Source organism: Fundulus heteroclitus, chromosome 19 (genome assembly GCF_011125445.2).
Source record: "Fundulus heteroclitus isolate FHET01 chromosome 19, MU-UCD_Fhet_4.1, whole genome shotgun sequence".
Lineage (NCBI taxonomy): Eukaryota > Metazoa > Chordata > Actinopteri > Cyprinodontiformes > Fundulidae > Fundulus > Fundulus heteroclitus.
In genome coordinates, this window is record NC_046379.1 from 11,487,854 (window position 1) to 11,503,293 (window position 15,440).

A 15,440-nucleotide genomic window follows, 5' to 3' on the forward strand; every position below is an offset into this window, starting at 1 on the left:
CCCACATAGTTTAACTTGATTGCAATAAAATTATCGTTCTAAGATTATATTCAAAAACATGTCCCAATTGCAACTTTGGGTAGTACCATGCCATGCAACTGGAGAAAGGCATAAAATAGGCTGCTCCTAGTGGCCAGCGAGCCTATTGTTCTCACAATGATTGTAAACAGGGTGACGCACTAAGCCTGACTTTATTCCAAAATTACAATCTGCCCTTGAAAATCGCAGAATAATACTTATCAACGTATTTTATCACCTTTCTTTACACATGTGAGTACATCTCTTTCTCTAACTTTAGGGTGTAATATGTCAGCCTACCTTTGGCAGCTGCACCAGCTTCAACTCTTCTGAGAAGGCTTTCAGTAAGTTTTAGAAAGTCTACGTTCACAGGAATTTTTGACCATTCTTCAAAAAGCACATTTGTGAGGTCAGACATTGATGTTGAACAAGAAGGCCTCACGGTCTCCCCTTTAATTTAACCCAAATGGTTGAGGTCAGGACTCTGCAGGTCAGTCAAGTTCTTCCACATAGGCTCTGCTTTGTGCACTGGTACACAGCCAGGTAGGAAAAATAAGAAGTAATCTCAAAAACTGTACCTATAATGTTGGGAGCATTCATTTGTTCATAATGTCCCACACCATAACCACCTCTGCACTAGATTTTACACTTGACATGATACAGTCAGGGTGTACTGGGACATTACTGGGACACCCGCTGTAGGGCGATTTAAATTTTTTTTTACGAAAATGTGGATGTGTATTTGTACACCCTACCAAGGTACCACGCTGGAAATCCAATGAGCTTCCAAAGTCGCTTTCAACTACATTTAGGGATCAATAGATGTGAAGGGCCTTTTCACTTTTCATTTTTAAAACTACAATTTCCCATCATTTATATGGAAGGAAACCACCATGTGTTTTGTTTTCTGCTTGTGGGGAAATGCCTTCATTCTTGCAGGCCCCTCCCTGATCTGTTGGTCCATCTCCCACTCATTCCACCCAGCCTTCGTTTGTAAATAAGAACACAAACAACTTACTTGAGCTCCTCACTCTAGTCCAACCCATCTTTTTACAGTTGAAACCCGTGAGATTTAGTGGAGCTGACTGTCATTCTTGCCACCTAACACTCAGCTGCACACAGTGTACAGTGCACCAGTGTTCACACAGTGTACCAGTGTGCACTGAAAGTTGCTTTCGGAATACCCAAATAGTCCCCTTATGCTCTGCAACAAGCAAACATATGCCACTGAGATTTCCAGACTCCACACGCCTTTTCTCAAACAGTATGATTTGAGGTCTTTTTCTCATGAACAAAAGAATCAGGATCAGCTAAAAGGGAGGGCCTGGCGAAGTCCAACCAGTTCTGGATTCTTTTGATCTACTGGGACCCAAAGGCACCCACATGCAAAATCATCCAGACAATCTCAATAAGTCACAAGTGCAGACAATTGTCCAAATAATTTTATTGCCATTTAAGAGTTGCCAAACATCCTTGGATTCTATGGGACTAAAACGAGCTTGTTTGTGCAACTATATCAGACAGCATTGTCTGGGGTTGGGCTTTCCTGGGTCCAGACCCACAGTCTTCTGGAAAGAAAGGGGACTTTGAGCCCCATGTGGTTCTGTGAATGCCTTGGGGGTCCCCAGAAAGGAATTGGAGAGTGTTCTCCTGGAAGAGGAATGCCTGGGGTTTCCTGCAATTGACCAACCCAATCTCACATAAAAAAAGTGGATGGCAATGGATGGCAATCAACTTCAGAAAGTTACTCTAGACTTGTATATTAGCGCAGGCAATTATCTCTGATTATCCATATGGTATGATGGGCTGTAGAACCCTGGATATTTTTAACTCAGGTTGTTTGGATTGAAGATGCACATTAAGGGAAGTTGCTATAATCAGCATGATGTCTGTTGGTGATTACCAACAGACATCATGGCCTGCCTTGACCTGTTTAAAGTGTCCTAGTGGGACTATTCTGGTTCAGAAAAATAATTTCCTTTCCTGCACCGTTCTGTGCTGTTTGGCTTCCAGCTCAAATGACACCATGCCTCTGTAAAGAGGCCAGACTACTTTTTTTCTTATTCCAAACAACAAAGACGTCTGCTTTTATGTAGTCTTACATTCGAGTTAGCACAAAAAAGGGGGAAAAGAAGAAATAAGTTTGAAGGTTATGAGGTAAGAAACACAGGAAAAAAAAGCTTTTTACAGATGCTTGGGACAGAATTTTGTCTCAACTGGAAACTCAGGACTAACTCTTAGGTTTCCGGACTGTGAGATCATTGCACTGTTCCTGCATTTCACCCAGTCTAAGGGGACCAGTTTTGCACCTCTTAAAAACATGCAGTGCAAATCCAGAGAGCACCGTAAATATCGAAACCAACAGAGACTTCAGCTGAAGAGTCAAGTCTTGCATAATCACCATCAGTTAGTGGTCAATGCGAATTGAGACTAACACAAATAAAACTTTGCGGCAGCAGGAAAAAAAACCTCAACATCTGCAGCTCCCTTGGTCTCATCCAATCTTTCCCAGAAAAGGGTCCATCGGAAACCCAGTGACTGAAAACACCTTCAGTCCATCATCTGGTCCTCTTTAACACTCGACTAAGATCCCACCCACTTGGGCTCATGTGCCGTGTGATACTTCAGCTGGAACTGCCGACTCGTGGATCTTTTTTTTTTTCCTTTTTATGTTGGATGAATTTGAAGGAATTTCAGAGTTTTTTCTTTTGACTGCCACCTCATGAAAGAGCCAATTCTTTACTTTCCAAAGGAAATAATCTGCACATGTTGATTCCCATTAGAACTGACAGCGTTGGGCATACACATGAGTGATTTATTCCTAGTGCACTTTTGATTAAGAGCATGCAAAACTGTTAAATGGATGGCAATCAATTGCTAGTTCCTTAAAATTTGGAACCTCTTTATTTCCAAAACTATCTTTTTTGTTTTTTTTAGAATTCCGCTTGTATGCTTTGGGTTGTGAGTCCGTCAGGCCGTTGCTATTCAGAAATCATGTATACAGTCCTGCAGCTGAACCCTTAAGTAAGCGCCTCCAAGTTGGCTGCAGGTCAAATGGCAAGTCCAAGTCCGTGGAGGACAGTGGGAGTCAGAAGAGGACACAAGGGGGCAGAGGGGGAAAAAAATCTTTTTGACTCACGCAGCTCAAAGCTGTGAATCACTGCACAGAGTCTGGCGACTGAGCGACTTGTGTTTGGATCCATCACAGCCGTGGAAACGGCTGGAATCCGAGCCACTGGGCGCTTTGCATCCGTAGCCTTGACAGGATTGTGAGATAATGAGCCCACACACTTGTTAAGTCAGAAGTGACTTATTCCCAGAGACATAGCTCAGTTTGTTTGAAGTCAGGAAACTGCAAATGTTTTCTTCCCAGGGCATGGTGTGTGCTCGGTCACCGAAGATGGGGCAAGGAGATAGAAGCAGTTTGAGATCTTTAAACTTGGATGTGATGAATGTGCGTTAGTAGAGAGAAAGGAACAAAGATAGGCTGACTGCGTGACACTTTGCATACCATGGAGGAGGCAGATTATGAGGATCCACAGAGCAAAGACAGGAAGAACCAAGCCAAACACAAGGGGGATATTTCATCTTAAAGCTAAACCCATGGCTGACTTTGTGCCAGTTTCAAGCCGGGACAGTCAAAGCTAAATTTAGATATTGAGGGGATATGAGAGATGAGAACCTTGAGCTGCTGTTTTCTCCTCTCCTCTCCTCCCCTCTCGTCGGCTTCCGACTTCTCTATGTGTATGACTTTAGCTGTCTGATGTTGTTGCAGCTTATGTCTTCTGTCCATCATGTGCATCCCACATGATAAATAACTTTGATGCTTAAAGGCAGCTGGAGAATCGAATCCACTTCTGCCTCAGCGGTGAGCAGATGCCCAGACGTGGAGCCAGTCATTGTAATATTAAAACGTCTCACTTGAAGGCATTCTTATTAAAGCGGGGATCACATCGGCGCAGACTGCCAAGTCTGGGGCAAAAGCTCATTGACCCTTGAGATAAAACAAAACAGCTTTTCATAACAGAATTGTACACTCTCATCAAAGGATAGAGTCCTCACAACCAGAAGCAGAGCTAGAAACTTTCCCCAAATTGCTTTATCTTTTTATTTGTACAGCTAAAATGTAGAGAATAGTCAACGTTTTGTAAATCCTGAAGTCTTACATCACATCTTGAACCTTTATATTGCAATGATCCAACTGATGAGAGAGGAGTCATTTTTCAATGCTTTAATTACTAACGCTGCAGCTCCTTCAACTGTATAGTAGCCTGTGGCTATCTGGATTGAGCTACGCTGGTTAATTGTTTAGTAGGGTTTCCCTGTAAGTACTGAAAAAAAAACCCATCCCTACAGCATAAACCTGCAACCACCATATTTCACAAATGGGATAGTGTTATCAGTGTGGTTGCAGTTTTAGGTTTCCTTCAAACACGGCAATTTGCTTGTAAGTCAAAACGTTGATCTTTGATCTCATCTGACCAGAGAACCCTCTTCCACATATTCACTGTGTCCTCTACATGGTTAGCGGCAAGAACGTCTCATTGATTTCTTCTTTCTACTGTTCCATAAAGGTCAGATTTGTGCAGTATACACCTAGTAGTTGTACCTTCTGATTCTTCCATCTGAGCTCTGGATCTCTGCAGCTCCTCCAGAGTTACCATGAACCTCTTAGAGGATTCTCTAATTAATGCCATGTCTTGGTAGGTTTGCAACGGATGGAGCAATGCTCTGTAAGATATGTAAGATGTTTATAACTTGGGATAGTGCTTTTATAATCAAATCCAGCTTTAAACTTCAACACAGCTTAGGTCCAGAGGGCTTTTTGGTTGCGCTGAATTTTAGAGTAAAGGGGATTGAATAGATATGGACGGCACACATTTTAGATCTTTATTTGTAAACGTTATTAAATCTTATATCATTCAACTTCTACTTCACAATAATGCAGTACTTTGACGGGGTCAGTTTCATCCTATTGAAATACAGTAAAATTTGTGGTTGACACTTGACTACGTGCAAAAAAGTTAAAGGAGAAGAAATACTAAATCTCTATAGGGAAGAGTGCTCATGTTCATATTTATTTGTCATGTCTGTTTCTGTTGTGCTGTGATCCAGAGTGTACCCTACCTCTCGTCCAATTTAAAGCTGGAGAAAATTACACAAAGTACCCTTGAGATGTGCCAAGGATACAGCATGTATAGAAAATTGATGAAGAGTTTGGTTTCAAGACTGATTAAAACAAGCAATTTTATGGAGCTCACTTTATGGGATGAGGAGAATCATCAGATACTTTGATATCTGGATCTCTGTCTTTACTTTGCCTCGGTCTAAGCTAGCAAGATCAGAGCACAGCAGCGAACCAAGTCTCAATCAGATAAAGAGGCTCAGCAACTTGAAGACATCACAAACATATGTGTTGTTTCTTCAGGGGTACGTCCTGGGGTCAGAGACTGAAATTAAACAGAAGACAGGTCTATCTTATATATATAAAATAGATCATTTAAAGTTTCACAGTAACCTCTAAATAATCTCTGTAAAAGTTAGAACATTAACAACCTATCTAAAATATAGTAGCAGCAATATAGTAGCAAAGCAATGTTTTTTTTTTTTTGTTTGCTTTAGAAATTAGACAGCTGTTTTAGTTCTTGAGAGCGCTTGAAATTCAGCATCTGTTTCTTTGAAATTATGTAACATCTCTTTGTCTGTTCATGCATACCTGATCCTGGTCACGCTTCAACCACGTGCTATTAGCTCACCACCTTTTTGGGAATCAATTATATCAGCAAACTCCATCTCAAATTATATGTAATTTTATTCAGAATGGAGTCCAAAACTCACCACTACCTGACTCAGTGTCAGTCTAAGTTTTAGGTCTGGGCTGTTCTCTGTCCACATGTGGAGGTTTTAATTGAGACGACGTTAGAGCAGACGGTAGAACACATTAGAATCAGTTGGAAAAACAGGCCGACGCTGGACTCCATATCCTATATTCTGTTGGTTTAAGGTTGGTGGGAGAGCAAATATTGACGTCAGGCTTCAAAATGAGCCCTTCTTTTCTTATGAAGCTCATTTTAAGAGATGGCGAACCGCAACATCTCCTTCCTTTCTCTCTGCAGCTGCAGGAATCCAAGCAACACACACAACATCAGTATTCATCTTGTACGGCTGCTGTCAGCATGGTCATTACGTCTTTCTGTCTGGATCTGTTTAAACAAGATCCTCTGACGGCCAGTGCCCACACAAAACCAGCTCTAAGCCACGAGATGATTTGCGTCTTTCTGGGTAGATTCGTGCCTCGGTCTATTTAATGGGTGGTCAAACAAACTTACTGTAAGACAGAGAGAGTAAACAGTCAAATTTATGTCCACGTTATCTCTTTTGGCTGCTTGCAGCAAATAGTAACAAAAACTTTATATGCTTCTGCTGTCATCAAAGAGAACTGTGTGTTGTTTGCAGTTGTCAGTGGAAATTAAAGATGCTCCGATCAGATTTTTTCTGGTACTGTAGGTATCAATTTCCTCTTCATGTCTCCAAAGGCTCCTATTATGCCTCCTATTAAACTAAGGGGGTTTTGTTCTCTAACAAGTTAGGGGACATCCAGTGCTTTAATGGTGTAATCATAAAAGCAGCATGTGCATTAGTGCAAAAACATTTACGGTAAAAAATGGAAAAGAACAGACATAACATTTTATCTCAATATTTTCTGCATTTTAATAAAACAATAAAAGTTTAAAGGAGCTATCAGTAAGGTATTTACTGTAAAATCACCCAAAATAATTCTCATTTGGCACCTGGGATGGAGGTAACATTCCCTATAAACAATCAGTTCTCTCCATCAACAATGTCTTAGTCAAGTTTTTCTCCTTTCAGACCTAGCGGTACGGTCCAGAACTACTGCGGTTCAGAGTGCAGCCGTTGTTTACTTCCTGGTTCCTGAGCCAATCATACGAGAGTTCTCAGGGTTCCCAAAACAGAGCGCAGCATTTGATATTTTGCCAGAAGAGCAGCAGCCTGCAAACGTGGAAGCCAGTAAGAGAAACGGACCAGAAATAGAACCGAATACAACGTCATATACTTGTCCTGTGGAAGTAAAAAATCAGTCGAGTTTTACTTCCACAGGACCATTGGGTAAATGGTGGGTTTCCGTGGAAGACGTTGTGTATATATTGATCCGATTATAACCACTAGGTGTCATTATTACTTACAGTACGTTTCTTTAGGAATTAACCACCATTTTTTTGGCTACACAATTATGACTGTATACAGACAGAGCCTTGCAATATAAGTAAGGCACTACGTAATGTAACTGTACCGCCTAACTGTACAGAATAATTGCATTAAATCACATTTAAATGTGAATGTAGTAATTAACAATGCTGTATAATGGACAAAAAAATTAAAGTGGGCAACAATGTTTAAAAATCAAATGTAGCAATCCCAAACTTACCAAAACGTTCCCAATCTATGGGCTTTTCAAACATCATAAGAGTTTATTTTTATTACATGTATACATTTTCCCAATAATGATACAATTGCCCAAACCTAAAATGTAATAATGCCACAGGGAAATTAACTAATCTCGAAAGTTATCTACACAAAGTTCAGCAATTCTGGGGCCATGGATGGGAAGAACAGTGAAAAGTCTAACATAAATTGACAAATTAGCCAACATTAAAATCACATTCAATGGGAGTAATTTATGACTAAACTCTGCACGTTCATACTTCAAGGTTCTGAGTCTGGTTTTAGAAAACATAAATAAATGAATTGATTTTAAAAATTTATTCTGACAAATGTTACCAAGTTCTTTAAATCTAACCATGTGAGTCAGGCAGTATTGACTCACATGGCCTATATAGAGACATAATGTTTCTTTGCATTTCTAGACATGGGACATACCTGTCTGTCTGTGTCCAGAAGCAGCATGTCCTCGACTCAAAACAGTGCCTTCTTATGGTAAAACCACCTGCTGGACAGATTCTCAGAATGCTTTGTGCTCCGTGATTTAAACCATCTGTTTTTGTAGTCAAACAGTCACTTCGAGCACATCCAAACCCTGGAGACGTTTTCCTCTCTCTCTTTCATGGCACAACATGGATTTACCCATTGAATTGGATCTCTGTGCTCTCCATAAACATTGAAGAACAATCCTGCAGTCAGTAAAAGAGTCCTGTAGGGTCGTTCATGAGCAACACTGGATACCTTCACCCCAAGATGATTGACTATACAGCCTGAAACCTGGCTTAGAGGACAGAAACAGCTGGTGTCATGTCTTTTGTTTAGTCCTTTACTGAGCTACAAGCACAAGTATGTCACTGACCTGTGTCAGAAAGGAGGCACAAAATGCACAACCAAATATGTTCAAATGCGCCACAGTTAATGCTTGAATTTAAAGTGACATAATTAGTTTAAATCTTTCAGACACGACAAAGATGATTCAGAGCAACTGTTGTCGTCTTCCTAATTCTAGACTTGTGAAGTGTGGCATTCTTTGGGTTTACCCTCCTTTGATCAGATACCCCTAAATAAAATTCAGAGCACCAGTTGTCTGAAGAAGTCACGTAATTAATAGAAATAGTCTGAATTCCTCAAAGGTTTCTTAGCGAATATTAGTGAACAAACAGCATCATGAAAAGCAAGAAGGGCCCCCCAGAAAGTTAAAACATAAAATCGTAGAGTGGCATGGAGCAGGATTAGTGTTTAAAACAATATTCTAAGCTTTTAACATCTTAAAGACAACTCAACTCTTAATTGATCAAATTAGAAGAAGAGGACATTAATCAGCGAAGCAGCCAAGATGTCCTTGGTAACTCTGGAAGAACTACAGAGATCCACAGCTCAGGTAGGGGAATACGTTGACTGGACAACTGGTCGTCCACCCAACAAATGTTGTATTTATGAATAAAGAAAGCTATTGTTGATAGTCAATGGTTAATACTCCGCCTGAGTGTGTTCATCACTCTAAACATTACCATCCCCACTATGAAACACAATGGCAGCATCATGCTATGGGGGTTTATACCTTCAGTAACTACAGAGAAGTTGTTCAGAGCTGATCAAAAGCTAGATAGAGCTAATTACAGGGCAATACTGGAAGAAAACCTGCAAGAAGCAGCAAAAGACTACTGGGTTGAAGGTTCCCTTTTCAGCAGGACAATAACCCTTAAACAACTAGATCAACAAAGTAACGGTTTAGAGATAAGGTCTTAGAATGGCCCAGTCAAAGTCCAGACCTATATTCACAGGTGATGGCGAGACTTTAAAACTGATACTGACCGACACTCCCTATCCAATCTGACCTCAGCTTGAGTTCACAAGCTATGAGTCCTAGTTAAAGGGTTTGGTCTCCAGATGAGAAAAGCTGAAAGCAACACAGAAGAAGAAGTCTTTCAGTCACAACACACTATGACTCTAATGTTTTGACTCAGCTGGGCTGAATACAAACAGATTATGGTCTTAGTTTTTAATTTCTAAAAAAGTTTGAAAACCATGTTTCTTTTTCTTTCCACTTCACAATTATGAACTGCTTTGATTTGGTCTTTAAAACTTCCTTCGGATTTATTGAAGTTTGTTGTAATTTAAAAAGTTCAGTTCAAAAGACATCCTGTCATCACCTTCCCATTTGAACAGTTTGAACAATCCACGCTTTGGAGGGTTTTGTAAGCTGAAAACTTTGAAATACAACTTTTCTTTGCACAGACTAAAAGCCTGTTAGAATACAGGCATCATACTTGAAAGAGAACGGCTCACCTTAACACAGTCAGAGCCCCCCGACAGGTAATAATCTGAGAGAGAGTAAAAGTTCAACAAGTACATTATTCTGTCAGCAGAACCCTCACAATGAAAGGCTCTCACTTATGCTTGGAACCAAGTGTGAAAACATAACTGTGTTCAAAGTTAAATAAGACAGACTGACTGCCTGGCATTCACCAGATTCAGGAGACTGGGCAGGAATAATGGACTTTGAGCGGAACACCAAACTGGATACTAGGATTTCATAATTAGTGCCCAACAGTGAAACAATACAGCCCTTCGGTGTAATTTGTCAAAACTATGCAGGACTGCAGTTCACTGAGTGCTTGGGTAAAAGGATAATTGACTTAGGGTTTGACTCAGACGTAGGTATGTAGTCACCGAAACTGTTAGCTGTGATCATATGTACCTCTCCGACAAAAGTGAGAGGTAATTGGTTGTGCGAAACTACATGCTTCTTTGCGTCAGAGTTTGTATTTTTTTAGTTTCCATGCCAAGAAAGCAACAGACATTTCCCCTGAAGTTGGAAATCCATCTGGGAAAGGTTTGACACCAGCTCTGACATCAAAATCTAAAACGGTTTTTGAGTGCATAGGTGAAAGTCATAGCTGCTGTGATAAACTAGCTAACCCACACTAAACATATTAGTCTTCTGTATATATAAAACATTGTATTGACTTCTTTTATTAGCACTAACTAGCCTGGTCCCAGAGCGCAAGCGTCTGCAAATCTTGTTGGTTCTGTGACAGGCAAAAAAGAAATGGTTTTGTTGGGCTTGTTGGGTTCTCAAATAAACTGAACAAAAGAAGAATCTTACTATTTTGCTGAGCTAAACCTTCATGTTACATTGTTGACCTGTTAGGATTCTGGAAAATGCCAGGTCAAAAAGCAAACAGGATCCATAATCATATTTTCTGAAGGACTAAACAGCCATTTACCTGATACTTGGACTGGATTTTCTCCAGTACTACTAAATCTTTTGCTGTTACTCTTTTCATAAGAGTCCTTTGAGTGTTTGATCCTCTGAGCTCATTAGAGACATTTCTACAGCAAGGTACAAAAATAGTGAAGCATTCCCTGCAGACTGAGAGCATGCAGAGCTTGCAAATGCGAGAAGATTGTGATCCCTGTCACTGGTGAATTAGAAGATTTTTCCCCCTAATGCTAGAGTTATTGCTTTGCTAAACTTGCTGTAATTCAACAGGCTACCAAATAAAATACTGCATTACTCATCAGGATTGATGGATGCAGGGACAACGCTTCGGGTGAGTTTGTGTGCTTCTGTTCAGATGTTCTTGGAAACTTTACCATCTGTAAATGATCAGGAGGAGGTTGAGTCGGTAATGACCAATTTGCTCTGTCCTATTAGATAAAATGGCCAATAACTAACATATCCATCCTCATTTTTGCTATCAATTAGGTATTTTTAGATTATCGTTCTTTGCCATTTGTCATACATTGCCATTGTTTAGTGTTACATTGTGTCCATTTTTTCTTACACCAGTGGCCTTTATTTGACAGTAAACTGACAGGAAATGGGATTGAAAGAGAGGGGGAAGATATGCAGTGAAGATCCACAGACCAGAACTCAAACCTGGGACGCCGCGTCGGAGACTAAGGCTGCGTTGCATGTGGCGGGCTTCCCTGTTCCACCACTGCGCTCCCTGCAACTTCCATTTGGAGAAAGCAACCATTTAGTGAATGTTCACTCCAATTCAAAAAGAAGCATTAATTTACATTATACTACTAATAACTAATCAGTTTAAAGTATGTGCAGCTGTTTATTATTGTAGCGTAGATATGGTAGGATAACCTATAACAATGTAGATAATGCGGTTAGAGCAGTGGTTAGAGCAGGGTGCTTGGATCCTAGATTGGCCACAAGTTCCCAGGTTTGAATCCCATTCACTGCCTGAGTAAGACCCTTATCCCCAGAATCCCATATGTGATGAAAATGTATAAGACAAATTTCATTGTAATGTATGTTGCAATGACAAAATAAAGATAATTACAATTAAATAAACCCACCCCACAAATCAGTCTCAATCGTTAATTATCAGTCAAGGACAAAGATGCCGGCACAGATTCTGCTCTATAAACTACTACAGTAGGGAAGTAGGGAACTGAACAGACCATTAAAAACACCACATGAACGGATTCAAGTTTGAGATTATTTGAGAGTTTACCGGTCTCTCAGAACCATGAGTAAAGTGGTTTTATGGGTGTCAGCCTAAAATTCTCTTTAACCAGAGTTAATATTGATTGACAACTCTGTAAGAACATGCATATGGCTTTTTCAGATTTAAGTTTCCAAGCCTGCACAGTCTGTGTCTTTTGTAAATAGGTGGATGGCTCATTATTTTTGGTTGCATCCAATTAATTAGTTATTAGTTTAAAATTCATAAACTACATGTTTGGGCTGCAGTGTTTAATGGCAGCAACAATAAAATGCTTACAGTTACCAATGAAACTATTTTTTTGAGACAAAATCTCTGCCGATTTTGACACGTGACCCCCAACCCAATTTGTCAAAATACATCTACTCCCTGTTTATGTCTCCGTGTTCTGCTGGCATATTTCACACCCTCGTGTGCTTTCCGGAGACAGAACACATACTGTTTGGATCCCAAAAAGTGGATTATCAGCGAGGATCCCTCGAATTTCCACTCAGTGTTATCTGCACACTGGCAGCCTGAACTCCCGTGTCTCCAGAAATTCTACATTTAACTGAAAACGCCCGTCTGATCTGTTTTTAGTTTACATTTTTTTTTTACACAGAATGTGTTTAAAATCCCTTCCGTCTCATAGTTTGTGCAAGTGTAATAATAAAACTTTTTTTTTTTACAGAGGCAATATTCTACAACATGCTGGTTGTGTTGTCGCTGTTTGGCGAGGCCCTGTAAGTCACAGCAGTGTTGATGTTGAGAGTGGAATTATGGGAAGAATGTGGAGGGACGTGCCGGGGCAGACTGTACTTGGCTGTTTTGTCTTGGTGGTGGTCTGAGGCTTCTCAATAGCGGTGCTTTGCTTCTGGAAAAGCACTGAGCCCCTGGATTGATTAAATATCCCCAAGATCCAGCATCTGGCGGCTCTAATGCATCACACACGTCCCCCGGTGCTCTTAGGTTAAACACTGGGATCAAGTGCTGCCTCTTGATCACCCGTGGAGAGAAATACCACACAGAAGCCTCTGGTGTAGTCTGGGACAGTTTGTTCGTTCAGTGTAAAAGCAAAACTTTAGAACATCGCTAATACAAAAATAATGTTGGTAAACCGCAGAAGTTAACTTAGGAAAATATGAATGGGTCTAATTCAGAAGATTCAAGACTTTCAGTTCAGAGCAAGAGACATCTGTGGTTCTAATAGAGTTCATTAGTGTTAGGTTTTATTCAGAAATAAACCAGGGATGTATTATTAGCTCTTAATATGACAGAAGAAATCAATATTCCTTTAAAGAAGTTAACTTAAGGACAAAAACTCTAAAAAGGATCAGGGGAAGTTCAGTGAGGAACAGTTTTTCTTGTAAAGAAACTGCAAACAGTTACAGGGCATATTCTAGTCAAAAGTTGCACAGCTCCTTGACCTCCAAATGGCGTTTTAAACACTTATATATTGTTATTAAGTTTAAACCCATGTACGTTTCATCACACATCATTTCAAGGCCCTATTAGGTCCAATTAATCAGTCAAAATTCAGTTCCAATCAATTCAGTTCTTCCTAATTCAATCAAGATTAAAGTGATTATTAGTCTTGTAGTCTTATTTCTACAAGCAAAGCCAAAATTTTGGATAGTGGGAGGAAGCTCAACTAGTTGCACGTCCAGATAGGACATATAAGCGTCACAGAAAAAGGCCTGAGTTGAACCCAAGACCGTTTCACTGTGAGCCCAAAGTTTGTTAGATAACTCATGAATGATGGAGGCGCAGACGGCTGCAGCTGGCCGAGCTCACCGGCTATTTCTCTGTCTTTGTGTTTTTGTTTGCGCTATCACCACTCCAAGCTCTAATCCAGTATGGGAGAGAAGAGCTGCTTGAACTGAGGTCAAACCCTGGAGTCCACGGATCGTACCGACCGCAGAAACCAGACTTTAATCCGCCTGAACTGCAAGGAACAACAGAATCCGCACTCCCCCTCCTCCTGAGGCCTAGGCGCCGGTGAAAGCGTGAAGGCAAAACACGGCGTGGCAGCCACGGTGGCCTGCGCATAAGGCTAAAGGCTAATCCACACAGACATGTCCAGTCTCCTCTTGGCCAACATTAGAACACTCGTCAACAAACTGGAGGATAGCCGCACGTAAGATAGACAGCTGTGTAGCGATCTTCATGGAGACGTAGCTGGCTGGACGTACACATACTCGGCATAGCATTTGAGCTAGCAGGCCGCTATTTGTTTAGAGCCGACCGGCTTGTATGCGGCAGAGAGAAGAAAAGGTGTGGGCTTAGGCTTTTATTGATTAGCGGCAAAAACGCCATTGTTGAAACAAAGCTTTAACATTTCCTATTTGGAGTTTGTCACGAGCCATATAAGGGACACAATATGCATGTGGACAACATGCTCTAATCAGGTAGAGACAATTCAAACTGCAATTATGAACTACTAAAGGTCTACATGTAAAATATTGTGTGGGACATAAACCCCATCTTCAGCTCCCGTCTGTCCCGTGCAGCCTCTTGTTCCTCGACTCTTTCACTCAGCGCGGTGCAACAATATGAGGCAGATACAGGGCAGAGGTTAGGTACACATAAGGGCAGGCTTGTGTCTGCAAAAACACGTCTATAATCATGCACTGGGAACACACAGCAGAAATCTTTCAATATGAGGTGTGATTACTTGTGTCTTTTTCTCCATCCAGACCACTGCGCTGCAGGATGTTAACATCAGAGGAAAGTTCAACAAATCTGCGGTTAGTTTCAGACATGGCTCCGGTGCTCGACTCCTTCTGTATTTTCTACGTGGACGTAGAGCTTCTGAAGTTGTTTTGACACGTTGAGCAAGTGGCATGTAAGTTTTCATGTTTCGTTCCATCACTTCGGTGGAAAAGAAATTGCACTTTGTGCCGTGTTTTCTTTTGTGGTTGAAATTACAGTACAAACTCTTATAATGAAGCATGTGCTTTAGATAAAAACGTCCAAATGCTATGACATATCTCAGCTCAAGTGTGTCGCGTTAACAGATCATTGGTTTTGTGTGCGTGTATATACACTACGCTGTGTCAACATAATTTTGCAGAGACGTGATTGCACTCTGGCACTAATGGGCAGATCAAAAGCTGGAAACACAGACATTTGTGGAACTATACTGCTTGTATTCATCAGATTCAACAAACTGTTTTTAGAAATTTATGCAGCATTAAGTCAAAATGCTGCCATGCGCTCTGCACAGGCTGAGCCACAAGCATGCCTGAGTTGCATTACAGCACTTTTAGACAGGAATAGACATCAATTTGTCTTAGATTCTGATGGCCACAAAGATGGACAATGAAATAAAATGGCCTGAAATCCTGATTAGTGAAAAAGATATTTCATCTTCCAGTTAAACTGAAAGGGGGAGATTTGATCTGCGTAAGTGCTTGCAGATTTTTCAAGAGAAAAATTTGCTCTGACAGGAATGAAGCGCTGAACTTGCCAGGTTCATGCTATTCTTACAATTTGTGCTGTCAGTCAAACGTT

At 40.7% G+C, this 15,440-nt stretch overlaps 1 protein-coding gene across 2 annotated transcripts in view; it reads left to right on the plus strand.

Moving 5' to 3' along the window:
- The window catches only part of LOC105938389 (KATNB1-like protein 1), a 70,316-nt gene that overhangs the window by 31,660 nt on the left and 23,216 nt on the right, over nt 1-15,440 (plus strand). The window contains exon 1 of one of the 2 annotated variants that reach the window (XM_036150466.1): nt 14,518-14,772. The exons of the other annotated variant lie outside the window; for it this stretch is intronic. The gene's annotated coding sequence lies outside the window, so the exon portion shown is untranslated. Of the gene's footprint in view, nt 1-14,517; nt 14,773-15,440 lie in introns of those variants that run through there. 2 annotated transcript variants of the gene reach the window in all.